Below are 10,779 nucleotides of genomic sequence, written 5' to 3' on the forward strand. Positions count from 1 at the left end.
TTGCGAACTGGATTTTCGCCATTGTTTGTACGGTAATTTACGGGCCCTCCCGAGCACTGTGTTGTCTGGTCAGCCATTCAGCTTAGGGGGCGAATCATTTAGAGTTCAAGTCTTAGCGACACGGGTATTGCTCGTCACGAACGGGACGTCATGTATTTTTTCCATACAGTATCAGTGCACGGAACCGGGCTTCGCCCTACAGAATCAGTCACAGGCGGAAACGTGGCAGCCCCTTGTAAAGGGTTTGATTTACCGTATATAAAGAACCTGGAAACTGTCTTCGAGTTTGTCAATTGTTATCCTGGTGACTAAGTCCCTTGGCCACGCGGCCCGAACCCCTCTCTACCGAACAATGAGTAGCCGGCAAAATACTATCATTTAGGGGCTAGTCGGCCAGGTGACAACAAGTGTCGCCCAACTTGGTGGCCTATCGCAAACTTTCAAATGTTCAAACTTTCAAATGTTCAAATGTTCAAATTTTTCAAAGTTTCAAATTTTTTAAAATTTGGAAAAATCCGGTAAAGACAGTGAAAGTGCAGGTCACGTACGTCACGGGACGGGAAGGAAAGCGCGCAGGTGCGGCGGATATCGGCGCGACGGAGCGGCGCGGAGCGCAAGATAACGAGTTGGCTTGTATTACGGCGCGTCTCACGCCGGGATCGGCTGAGCGGAGCGATAAGGCCGCGGAGATAGCGCGTAACTTCAGCCGGGTGGGAAAGTGTCGGACGATCATGGAACACGGAGATAACAACCGCGAAAAGGAGAACATGTTATCGGCGGCAAGGAACACAGGGAACACGTGTGCGTGGTGTGACTTAACGTATCTAGCGACGAGTGACATGAGAGGGGAGACAGAGGAGACGTGTTGGTGTCCGTGGGTCACAGCGGTGAAGGGAGCGGCTCCCGAGGCAAGTCACGGACAGTTCGCGGGCAGCACCAGGGACAGTGTGACCCGTGCGGACATTTACGGCGAAATGCCAGTTGCCATGCACCTTGTACAGGACTCGATGTCGTTACCAGAGTTTGCCGGAGAACCACATGAGAATTCTAGGGCATTCGACAGGGTGTGCAAGGCCAGGCTGCGACACGTGTCAAAGGACAACTGGGTGGACAAAGTGTGTGGACAGCTACGAGGCGGAGCACGATTGTGGTGGACAGACATGGGGAGCTACGTGATCGAGTGGGAGGAGTTCGTAGATTTGTTTGAGAGACGTTTTGATGGGCAGTCAGCGCGAGTCAGTGGTCAACAGATGTTGTACAGTGAAAGGCAGGCCTAGGGCGAGGGCGTCGAAGCTTTCATTCATAAGAAGGTGCACCTGTATCGTCGCCTGGATCCAGAAGGCTCTAATGGTGTAATTATGCCAGTGATATGTGAACTCTTATTGGCGGACTTGATGCCATTTATGCGAGGTGCCACGGGACTGAACTTGTCGGAATTCATGGAATAGGCGCATGAGGTGGAAGCAGATGTACAGGCAAGTAGACTCGGAAGTGGACATCAGAGGACCCGCCGCGAACCATGAGCGGCGAACATAGTAGCACCGGAGGACGCTTTGGCAGTAGTCATGTACCAGACACCGACCAGCAGCCGCGGTGCGCGGACGCCGACGGCACCTAGACCAGGGACAGCAGCCAGGTGGGACGAACCACGGGCGAACAGGGAACAGCGAGGAGGCCGACCACCTCGCTGCCAGTACTGCCGCAGCACAGAACACCATTGGCATGCGGAGTGCCCCACTCATGCCGCCGTGTGGGCCAAGATGGAGCGGGAGGGCCGCAGTCCGGGAAACTCCTAGTAGGGGGCAGTGACACAGCCGGCCACTGTCCTCGGACTCCCGCCCGGCGGATCAGCAGGTAGACAACACGGCGCCGAACGGATGTGACTGGGGCCGGGGCGACCCGTCCCTAACACGCCCCGGGTCCCCGACGAGGAGCGGCGTGCAGACAACAGTACCACCGGCCAAGACACCACCGACCACACCACTGTCCCCGCCAACCAACATGGCGCGGATGGCTGTGGCAGACACGCCACGCAGCAGCAGCAACGCAGCAAGGGCCACTGCCCCCCACGCCACGTCACCAAGCGACGTCCAGGCCCTATCAGTGGCGGCAGCAGCGCCAGCGGCGCACGAGGAAAAGCCAGCCAGCCTGGGCAGCGACGGGGCTGCGCTTCTGCGGATGCCTGTCCGCCAGAATGGGCGAACCATCCACGCCCTGGTGGACACGGCGGCTACCCATTCATACATCGTGGCTCACCTGGTGGAGGACGGGAGCGGTCAGCCGGAGTGGGAGGATGTCCGGCTAGCAACGGAGGGATCCAGCGCGCCCACATCTGGGCGCGCACAGGTAAACATCGAGATATGTGACCAGTGCAGTCGGACCACCTGCCTAGTGATGCGGAACTTACGGGAGGACCTGATCTTAGGCCTACCGTGGCTGATCCAGGAGGCGAGTATCGACGTCAGTGAGGGTAAGCTACATGTGGGGAGGCAGGGCCGTAGAACGGTGTACTGCGTTGGCCGCCCACAACTCCCAGTCACCCACACACCTATCAGACTCGCGGAAATCCGCAATTAGGTTCTACAGGAGTACCAGGAGCTGTTCGAGGACGTGCTGGCCCAGCAGCCGGGGATATTCGCCACCACTGACTTGCTGAGGTGGACCACGGTAGCTGAGCATAGTTTTCCAACCAAACCACACACCCAGATTTTTGTCAAACCCCACGGCTTTGGGACCAAGGAAAGACAGGTCATTCAGGAGCATATTGATGAAATGCTCCAGAACGGCATTATCGAGCCTAGTGAGGGGCCCTATAACAGCCGGGTCGTTATGGCACAGAAAAAGTATGGGACATTGAGGTTTTGTGTTGATTTTAAATAAATAAATTTCTTCACCATTCCGGCGCCACCCCTGTTAATAAATATCACAGATGCTCTGGTGGGTCTTGGTGATGCCACCATCTTTTCATCCCTCGATTTAAAGTCGGGATATTGGCAAGTGCCTCTCCGCCCAGCAGACAGCCCAAAGACAGCCTTCACTGCTCCCGACGGCCGCAGGTTCCAGTTCTGCGATATGCCGTTTGGGTTGATGGATGCCCCCTTGACGTTCCAGGCCATGATGGTCCGCGTCCTGGACGGGTTTGTTGGCAAGTTTATCACGGCCTACCTGGACGACGTGATCATCTGGTCGCGAACATGGGAGGATCATGCACTTCACTTGGCAATGGTCCTCGAGCGGCTGGCGAGGCACGGGCTAACCTGCGCGTCGTGCAAGTGCCTCCTGGGGGCGGAGGAGCTTCAGTTCTTCAGACACCTGGTCAACACGGAGGGGTGCAGGCCTCTCCCTGATCATCTTGACCAGATCACCGCGAAACAAGCCCCCCGAACGAGGAAGCAGCTGCAGCGGCTGCTAGGTCTGCTTAACTGGTTAAGGACTTTCATTCCGGATTTTGCCTGTCACAGCCCCTATGACAGACTTGATATCGCCCAAGACTAAGTTTCGCTGGACGGCGGAGGCCGACCACGCCCTGGAAACGGTCAAGCGTCTGTTCAGGGAGAGTCATACACTGGCACGGCTGCGACCGGACGAGCCCCTGTATTTGCAGACAGACGCAAGTCAGGTCGGTATGGGGGCCGTCCTGTATCAGCTGGGACCCGATTGCGAGCGAAGGGTCATTGAGTACGCGAGCGCAAAGATTGGCCCAGCAGCACGCAGGTATGACGTGAATGAACAAGAGTGCTTGGCTGTGGTGTGGGTGGTCTGGTCAGCTGGGAGAGGTTGAGTAGGCCTCCACCGGACCGCGGGTTCGCTGGGTGATTGAGGAGTCCCAGTGTGAGAGCGGGAGACTGGGGTAGGCGCCAGAAGTGATGACAACTCCGGAGGGCTAAGGGAGCATCCAACTTTCTGGTTAGCTGAGTGGAGTAGGGGGCCTGAGGTGGTGCATAAACTGAGATGGGTAGCCTCAGTCCCTTTGCATAGCCAAAAGCTCTAACGCTCTTCCTGGTTGCGTATGCGGCGTATCCTCATCCACGCCCGTGGGGGCCCCAGGGCGGTAGGGCAATTGCTAAGAGCGCTGGGTTATCAAAGAAAAGGAGGGGAAACCCTTACTAGTGACTTATGTGGTGTGGGCGGTAGGCCGCTACCAGCACCAACTAGAGGGAAGATCATTCACATTACGCACAGACAGTCAGTGCTTAAAGTGGCTAGACACAATTCAGGGAAAGAAGTCTAAGTTCACCAGGTGGGCCATGGCATTGCAAAACTATGACTTTCATGTAGAGCATGAGCCGGGGAAAGCCAACCAGTTAGCTGACGAGCTGTCTCGGCACCCCGACCCACATACAGAATACGAGGACGAGGGGAGCTGGGAGGACCTGGTGCCCCCACAGGGCCGCCTGCGGACAGACGAGGTGGTTCCCGAGCCAGCTACCCTCGTGACAGTGACACAGCCAGAGCCCTTGCCCGTCCCGAGCCCCACAAACACGCTGGACGCCCTCTTTCACGCAGAGCATCAGGCTCAGCTGGGTGACGCAGAAACGCAGGCAGCAGTGGCGGAGTGCAGCGAGCGCGTCATGCCATTCCAGCGCTGTCTGGAAGGGGTGTTACAGACCCGGGTACCAGGCAACATGGAAAGGTGGTGTACCCAGGTACCAGCAGGGGCACGGGCTGAGGTTTTACGTTTTTTCCACAACCCTGGAGGCCTTGAGACAAACATTCTATTGGCCCGGGGTGACAAGCGATGTCAGGAAATACTTCAGGCAGTGCCACACCTGTCAACAGCGGAAGGTGAGGATGATGGAGGGGGAGGTGCCCCAGTGCCCCAGCTGGCCCCAAAAAGCTTTCCAGACTATTGCACTTGATATAATGGGTCCTTACCCCAGGACCGCCAGAGGGAAACATTTTTTAGTAATGGTGACCGACTTGTTTACCAGGTGGGTGGAGGCTCACCCCACCTCAAATGTGAGGTCAGGCACCTTGGTGTCCTTGCTGGTAGGGGAAGTGTTTCTTCGGTTTGGGTATGCAGAGGTACTGCTCAGTGACAACGGATGTCAGTTCCGAGGTCACCGGTGGAAGGCGGCGTGTGGGAAGTGGGGTGTGCAGCACCACACCACCCCCACATATCACCCCAGGGCGAACCCGACCGAGAGGCGAAATCAGAAAATCAAAGCACAGCTTCGCCTCCGGTTGGGTGACGACCACAGCAAATGGGACATTCACATCCCAAACTTTCTCTACTGTCTACGACGATGTACCAGTGCTGTCACGGGATACTCTCCCACCGAGCTGGGGCAGGGGCAGAACCTGGCCCTCCCGGGAGAGTGCCGGGTGGCCTCAGCAGCAACAGAAGGGGAGTGGGGAGAGGCGCTTCGGGAAAAGCTGAAAGTTATCAGGGAGCAGGCCAGGGCAAACAAGTAGAGGTATCTGCAGCACCACACGTCGCAGTCTAGCAGGCCCACAAACATGTTGTGTCCAGGGGACCTGGTGTACGTTCGCCAACACCCACTGTCCTCCCAAGACCAAGAAATTTCATGCCAGACTGGCTCCCAAATGGCAGGGACCTCGACGGGTCATCCGCCAGGCGGGGCCCACGTCCTACCTGGTTCAGACACAGAGTGGCTGACCGGCGAAAATACACCAGGACGCCCTGCGTATGGTCGCCGGGGAGGCACCACTGCCCCGAGCACCAAGCACAGGGGCGGGACAAACCACTTCTCCTACCACTCCAATCAGCCACCACCAACCTGCGGGAACCTGGCGTGGTGCAATCACGCGGCACACCATCACGCCGACACATGCGCAGCCCGAACGTAACGACGTGACACAGGGAGACACGCCTCCAGACCAGGACTGGGGACAAAGACAAAATGCTGACTGGGGGGGGGCAAGCTTCTACGGCCACAAAGGAGGGAGAGTCACTGCAGGCCCTGGCCCCATGGGCCGCAGGCAGGACAGACGCGACGAGGGGACAGACGATGAGGGTGGCATGCGCGGAGTCTGACACGAGTAAGCGGGACGAAACTGACAAGGGCACAACGTGCGAGAGCACAGACGCCACAGGAACGGACTCATCCAGTCTCGGAGGGGGACGGCACAGAGGGAAAGAAACACTGCCCCCACTCTGGCCTTTGGACATGAGCCTAGCAGACTCAACATTCACGATGACAGGTACAGAACCGGACGCTGAGGAAGAGAAGACGAGAGAGGAGACTTGGGCCCCACGCTGGCCAATGGAAATGAGTCTGACATACTCCACATTCTCTATGACAAATACGGAACCTGACTCTGAGGGAGAGGAGACAGAGGAGAGACACTACCCACGGAAAAGGAGATGGAATGCAAGAAGGACGAGCTGGTCAAACGAGGGGGAACACTGGGAGGAGATACAAGAATTAGAAACGGAGGAGCCAGAAATACCCATACATCAGGAAGTTCCTGCCTCCCCGAGTCAGGAGTCTGGCGAAATTTTCACTTCCACCCCCAAGGCCACCCCTTCCCTACCAGCTGGAGCAGAGCCAATGAAGGATTTACGTCCCACACGAACACGAAGGGCCCCCGCATACATGGAGGACTATGAGTGCTACCAAATGTCGGTGGCACAGCAAAGGGACATGGCACCCCAGTTAAGCATACAACACTGGCTACCCTACTTCGCGTGGAACCAACACACTAAACTGCTCCCTAATAGGGGAGCCATTTGTTCTCCACAACCCCCAGTGCAGTGATGTGTGAGTAAATGAGAGACGTTGGCGAGCATAACGGTATCGGCGGAGGGGGGGGGGGGGGGCTTTGACATCGACCCAAGTATCGACCCAGCTATCACAGCCCGTTATGCCACGCCAATGCTTTCTCCTGCCCTGTGTTGCGTGTGCGACGATATTGCTGTGTAGCTAGGGCAGGGGAGGGAAGAGAGGTTCACGCACCAGTGAATTAATGTAAATACTTAATATCCGGACAGGACGAATTGTTGTAAATATTTTGTAACATCCTTTTCTGTAACTTCCTAATTTTATTATTTGAAGTGTAATGTGTAATAAGTTGTGATTGTTCACCGGGCGCCAAAGCCGTGGCTTCCCCCTGTGACCAATCAGCGTGTTCCGCGGGCTCGCGGGGAGGGGAGTGACGCGGGCGCTTGGTCGCGCGAGGCGGGGAGGCAGGCAGTCGGCAGCTGGGCGCTGGAGACAGCGGACGTGTCTGCGAGATCACTCCAAGACGGTGAGAACGGGCGCGGTGTCTCGCTGGAGTTCAGGCCTTGCTCAGAGGAAGTAATTCCTACCTTACAGTCGTGTTGTAATTTAGGCAAGTGTGTCACCGAGTCATTCAGTCGCGGCTTGCAGTCAGTCACTTCTCTCGCATGCGTGTTTTCTCCGGTGGTTTACGAGTCGCGGAGTTCTTGTTGCGGACTGGATGTTCGCCATTGTTTGTACGGTAATTTACGGGCCCTCCCGGGCACTGTGTTGTCTGGTCAGTCGTTCAGCTAAGGGGGCGAGTCGTATAGAGTTCAAGTCTTAGCGACACAGGTATTGCTCGTCACAAACGGGACATCACGTATTTTTCCCATACAGTATCAGTGAACAGAACCGGGCTTCGCCCTACAGAATCAGTCACAGGCGGAAACACGGCAGCCTCTTGTAAAGGGTTTGATTTACCGTATATAAAGAACCTGGAAAAGAACGCGAGCCAGGTGTGGCCTCTACATAGGTACACATGACCCTAATAACATAACACTATTAATTAAACAATATTTACAAATATACTTTCATTGTCCATCTTTGAGCAGTCTTTAACGTAGACAATTATAGTGCACGCGGGTGCACTCTTAATTTGAAACACTGCACTGCACTGGGTTGGGGGACTGAGCGTACCCCCTCGGGTACCCGACGATGGGCAGAAACGGCCTCTACACCTAGGAGGGCACGACGACTGTCGTCACATGCCCCCCCTCTTCCCGAGGCTGTTCTGTCCACCGACGTCGGCTCAGACCCGCAGACGCAGTCGAGTCCATCCGTTGGGTCGGTCTGTCATTCTCCTGTCGTCCATCAAAGGTCAGGCGAACCGTGGTAGAGACTGCATTACACTGCAGCGCAGTAAACCCACGTCTGTCCGTCGTAAGTCGTGGTACTTGTATCGACCCTCCCATTTATAATTCTGGAGGTGGCGAGGGACTGTCCTGTGGCGTGTGGATTGGCGCACCTGGGCCTGTCCCCCACGTGTCACCCTCGTCGTCCCCTCAGCATGTCCAGGACGATGGGCTGCGCCCGGTCCACGACATTATCCCCGCTGAGGAGCTCCACCATCACCCCGTCGATCGTCGCGTCGTCGCTAGTCGCAGGCGCGCTCCCTATCTGACATTTCCACAGGCATGTGGGCCTTCGGCGGCGCCTTACATTGTGGTCCAGAAAAGTCACGGTCGGTTCGCTCAGATCTGCTAGGTCTCTGAGGACGGTGTCGTCAGCGGACATGTCCTCAATGGTAACGTCAGCCTCGTGCTGTTTGTCATAGTCGTCGGAGAGAATCGTGTCCATGAGGCGCTCCAGTTCGTCCATGCTAGAACCCCGTGGTCTCCCTCCGTCAGACGCGCCAGAAGTCGACTCTCTATCCTGTGTCACTTGAGCTAGGCGGCCGTTCACAACTTGGTCCCCCCCTTGGGTAGTCTGTTCCTGTCCTGTCTGATCAGGCTCCTCCACAGGGTCATCGGTAGGTACGGTACTGAAGGACGTCGTCGGTCGAGTTCGTCAGTCGAAGGTCGTCCCTGTGTATCTTGGTCGTGTGCCCGTCAGTGCGACGGACGAGGTATGTTGTGCTACCCAGTTGGGCGACCACCTCCTGTGGGCCCGCCCACTTGGGGGCCAGACCGGCACAAAAACTCCTGTCGCCTGATGACAGGTGGTGGCACCAAACGCATACACACTCTCCTGGCTCAAGCAGGCCAGGAGGCCAGGTCGCCTACAGTGATTGTCGTGCCAGGAACAGCTCCTGGTGCCGTCGGGCATCGTCACGTAGTTCGTCCGTGGTCATTGTTTCTGTGTCGGCGAGTGCATTTGCCTCCCCGGGAAGGGCGAGATTGCGGCCCTGTACCAGACTGGCGGGAGAGTGGCCCGTGACTACATTCGTCCGGCGGTGCAGGCAGTACAGCAGGTCCCACTTGGTGTGGTCCTTGTCCAACCGGATGCAGAGCTGAGTTTGTATGTCCTGGTTCCGCCTCTCGGTCGGATTCGCGCGGAGCTGGTAGGTGGGCCTGGTCTGATGCTCCATCCCCCACCGTGCACACAACATTCGCCAGTGTCTCCCCGTTAACTACATCTCGTTGTCCATCAGGAGGACAGCGGGGTACCCGTATCACAGGGAAAACTCACGCTCAAGCAGAGCAATCACGGTGCTGAACCTTTACGTTTGGCACAGCGAATGCCTCCGCCCAACGGGTGAAGACGTCCGTGACCACAACGATAAAACGCCGGCCGTGGGACGCGCAAGGATACAGCCCCATGATGTCCACCGCCACCGTGTGGAAGGAACTTCGTGGCCATCGCGGGACCTGTTGCTCCTCGCTGTCAGGTCTCTGGGACTTATGTTCTTGGCAATGCTGGCAGGCTCTGACGTAATGTCGCACCTCTGCCGCTTTACCTGGCCAGTGAAAAGTCCGCCAGATATCCCGAAGCGTCTGCTCTACTCTGGAGTGTCCAGCCAGGGGGTGGTCATGCAAGTATTGCAGCACCCAATGCCTGGCCCTTGGCGGCATGTGGGCCCGCCACCTGCTTGACCTGTGTGGCCCCCTGGTCTGGAGCACCCCATCAAGGTTCCAGTGGCCCGGTACCGCCTTCTCCCCGCACTCGGTCAGCCAGGACTGGGTGTCTGGGTCCCCGAGCTGCTCCGCCCACACCCGCGAAAGCAGGTCGGCTAGCGTCTCCGGAGATGTGTCTGGTTCAGGGACAGCGGAGCTGGGCAGCACATACAAATCGCATGGCCACTGTCCCGGGTTCTCGACGACGGGCTCATGAATCGGGGGAAGCACCTCCTGCCCTGGTCGTCGCGGAACACACTAGTAGGATCCGGATTCCGGGACAGCACGTCGGCCAGCTGATTTTCCCGTCCCAGGACGTGTTCTACCGAGAACGAGAACTCCTGAATCAGCATGGCCCAGCGAGTGAACTTGGACTTCTGGCCCTGAGCGGAGTCAAACCAGCGAAGGCACTGACTGTCGGTCCTCAACGTGAACGAGAGGACTTCGAGATGGTGCCGGTACCGCTGCAGGGCCCAGACAACCGCCAGGCACTCCTGCTCGTTCACGTGATACCTCCTCTCAGTCGGTCCAAACTTCGCGCTGGCGTACTCGATCACACGCCTAACACCGTCGCCGTCCACCTGGTACAGGACTGCGCCCATCCCCTCCTGATTCGCATCCGTCTGGACGAAGATGGGTCGGTCGGGTGTCAGTCGCGACAGCATGTGACAGTTCCAGAAACTGTCTTTGACCTGGCGGAGGGCGTCATCTGCGGAGGGCGTCATCTGCGGAGGGCGTCATCTGCGGCGGGCGTCCACCGGAACTTAGCCTTCGGTGACAACAGGTCAGTCATCGGGGCCGTGATCGTCGCAAATTCAGGCACGATAGACCGCAGCCAGTTCAGTAGTCCCATAATCTTTTGCAGCTGCTTTCTGGTCTTTGGCACCTGCTTCCCCTCTATGAGTTCCAGCTGGTCAGGACGCGGACAGCATCCCTCCGCCGCCACCAGGTGACCCAGGAACACTATCTCCTTAGCCCGATGTGACTCTTTTCGGGGCGCA

At 57.4% G+C, this 10,779-nt stretch overlaps 1 protein-coding gene across 17 annotated transcripts in view; it reads right to left on the reverse strand.

Annotated features, from left to right (window-relative positions):
• Window positions 1–10,779, reverse strand: part of LOC134541305 (gastrula zinc finger protein XlCGF57.1-like) — a 531,604-nt gene that overhangs the window by 200,585 nt on the left and 320,240 nt on the right. The window contains exon 1 of one of the 17 annotated variants that reach the window (XM_063384650.1): window positions 3,258–8,137. The exons of the other annotated variants lie outside the window; for them this stretch is intronic. The gene's annotated coding sequence lies outside the window, so the exon portion shown is untranslated. Of the gene's footprint in view, window positions 1–3,257; window positions 8,138–10,779 lie in introns of those variants that run through there. 17 annotated transcript variants of the gene reach the window in all.

This window comes from Bacillus rossius, chromosome 18 (genome assembly GCF_032445375.1).
Source record: "Bacillus rossius redtenbacheri isolate Brsri chromosome 18, Brsri_v3, whole genome shotgun sequence".
Taxonomy (NCBI): Eukaryota; Metazoa; Arthropoda; class Insecta; order Phasmatodea; family Bacillidae; genus Bacillus; species Bacillus rossius.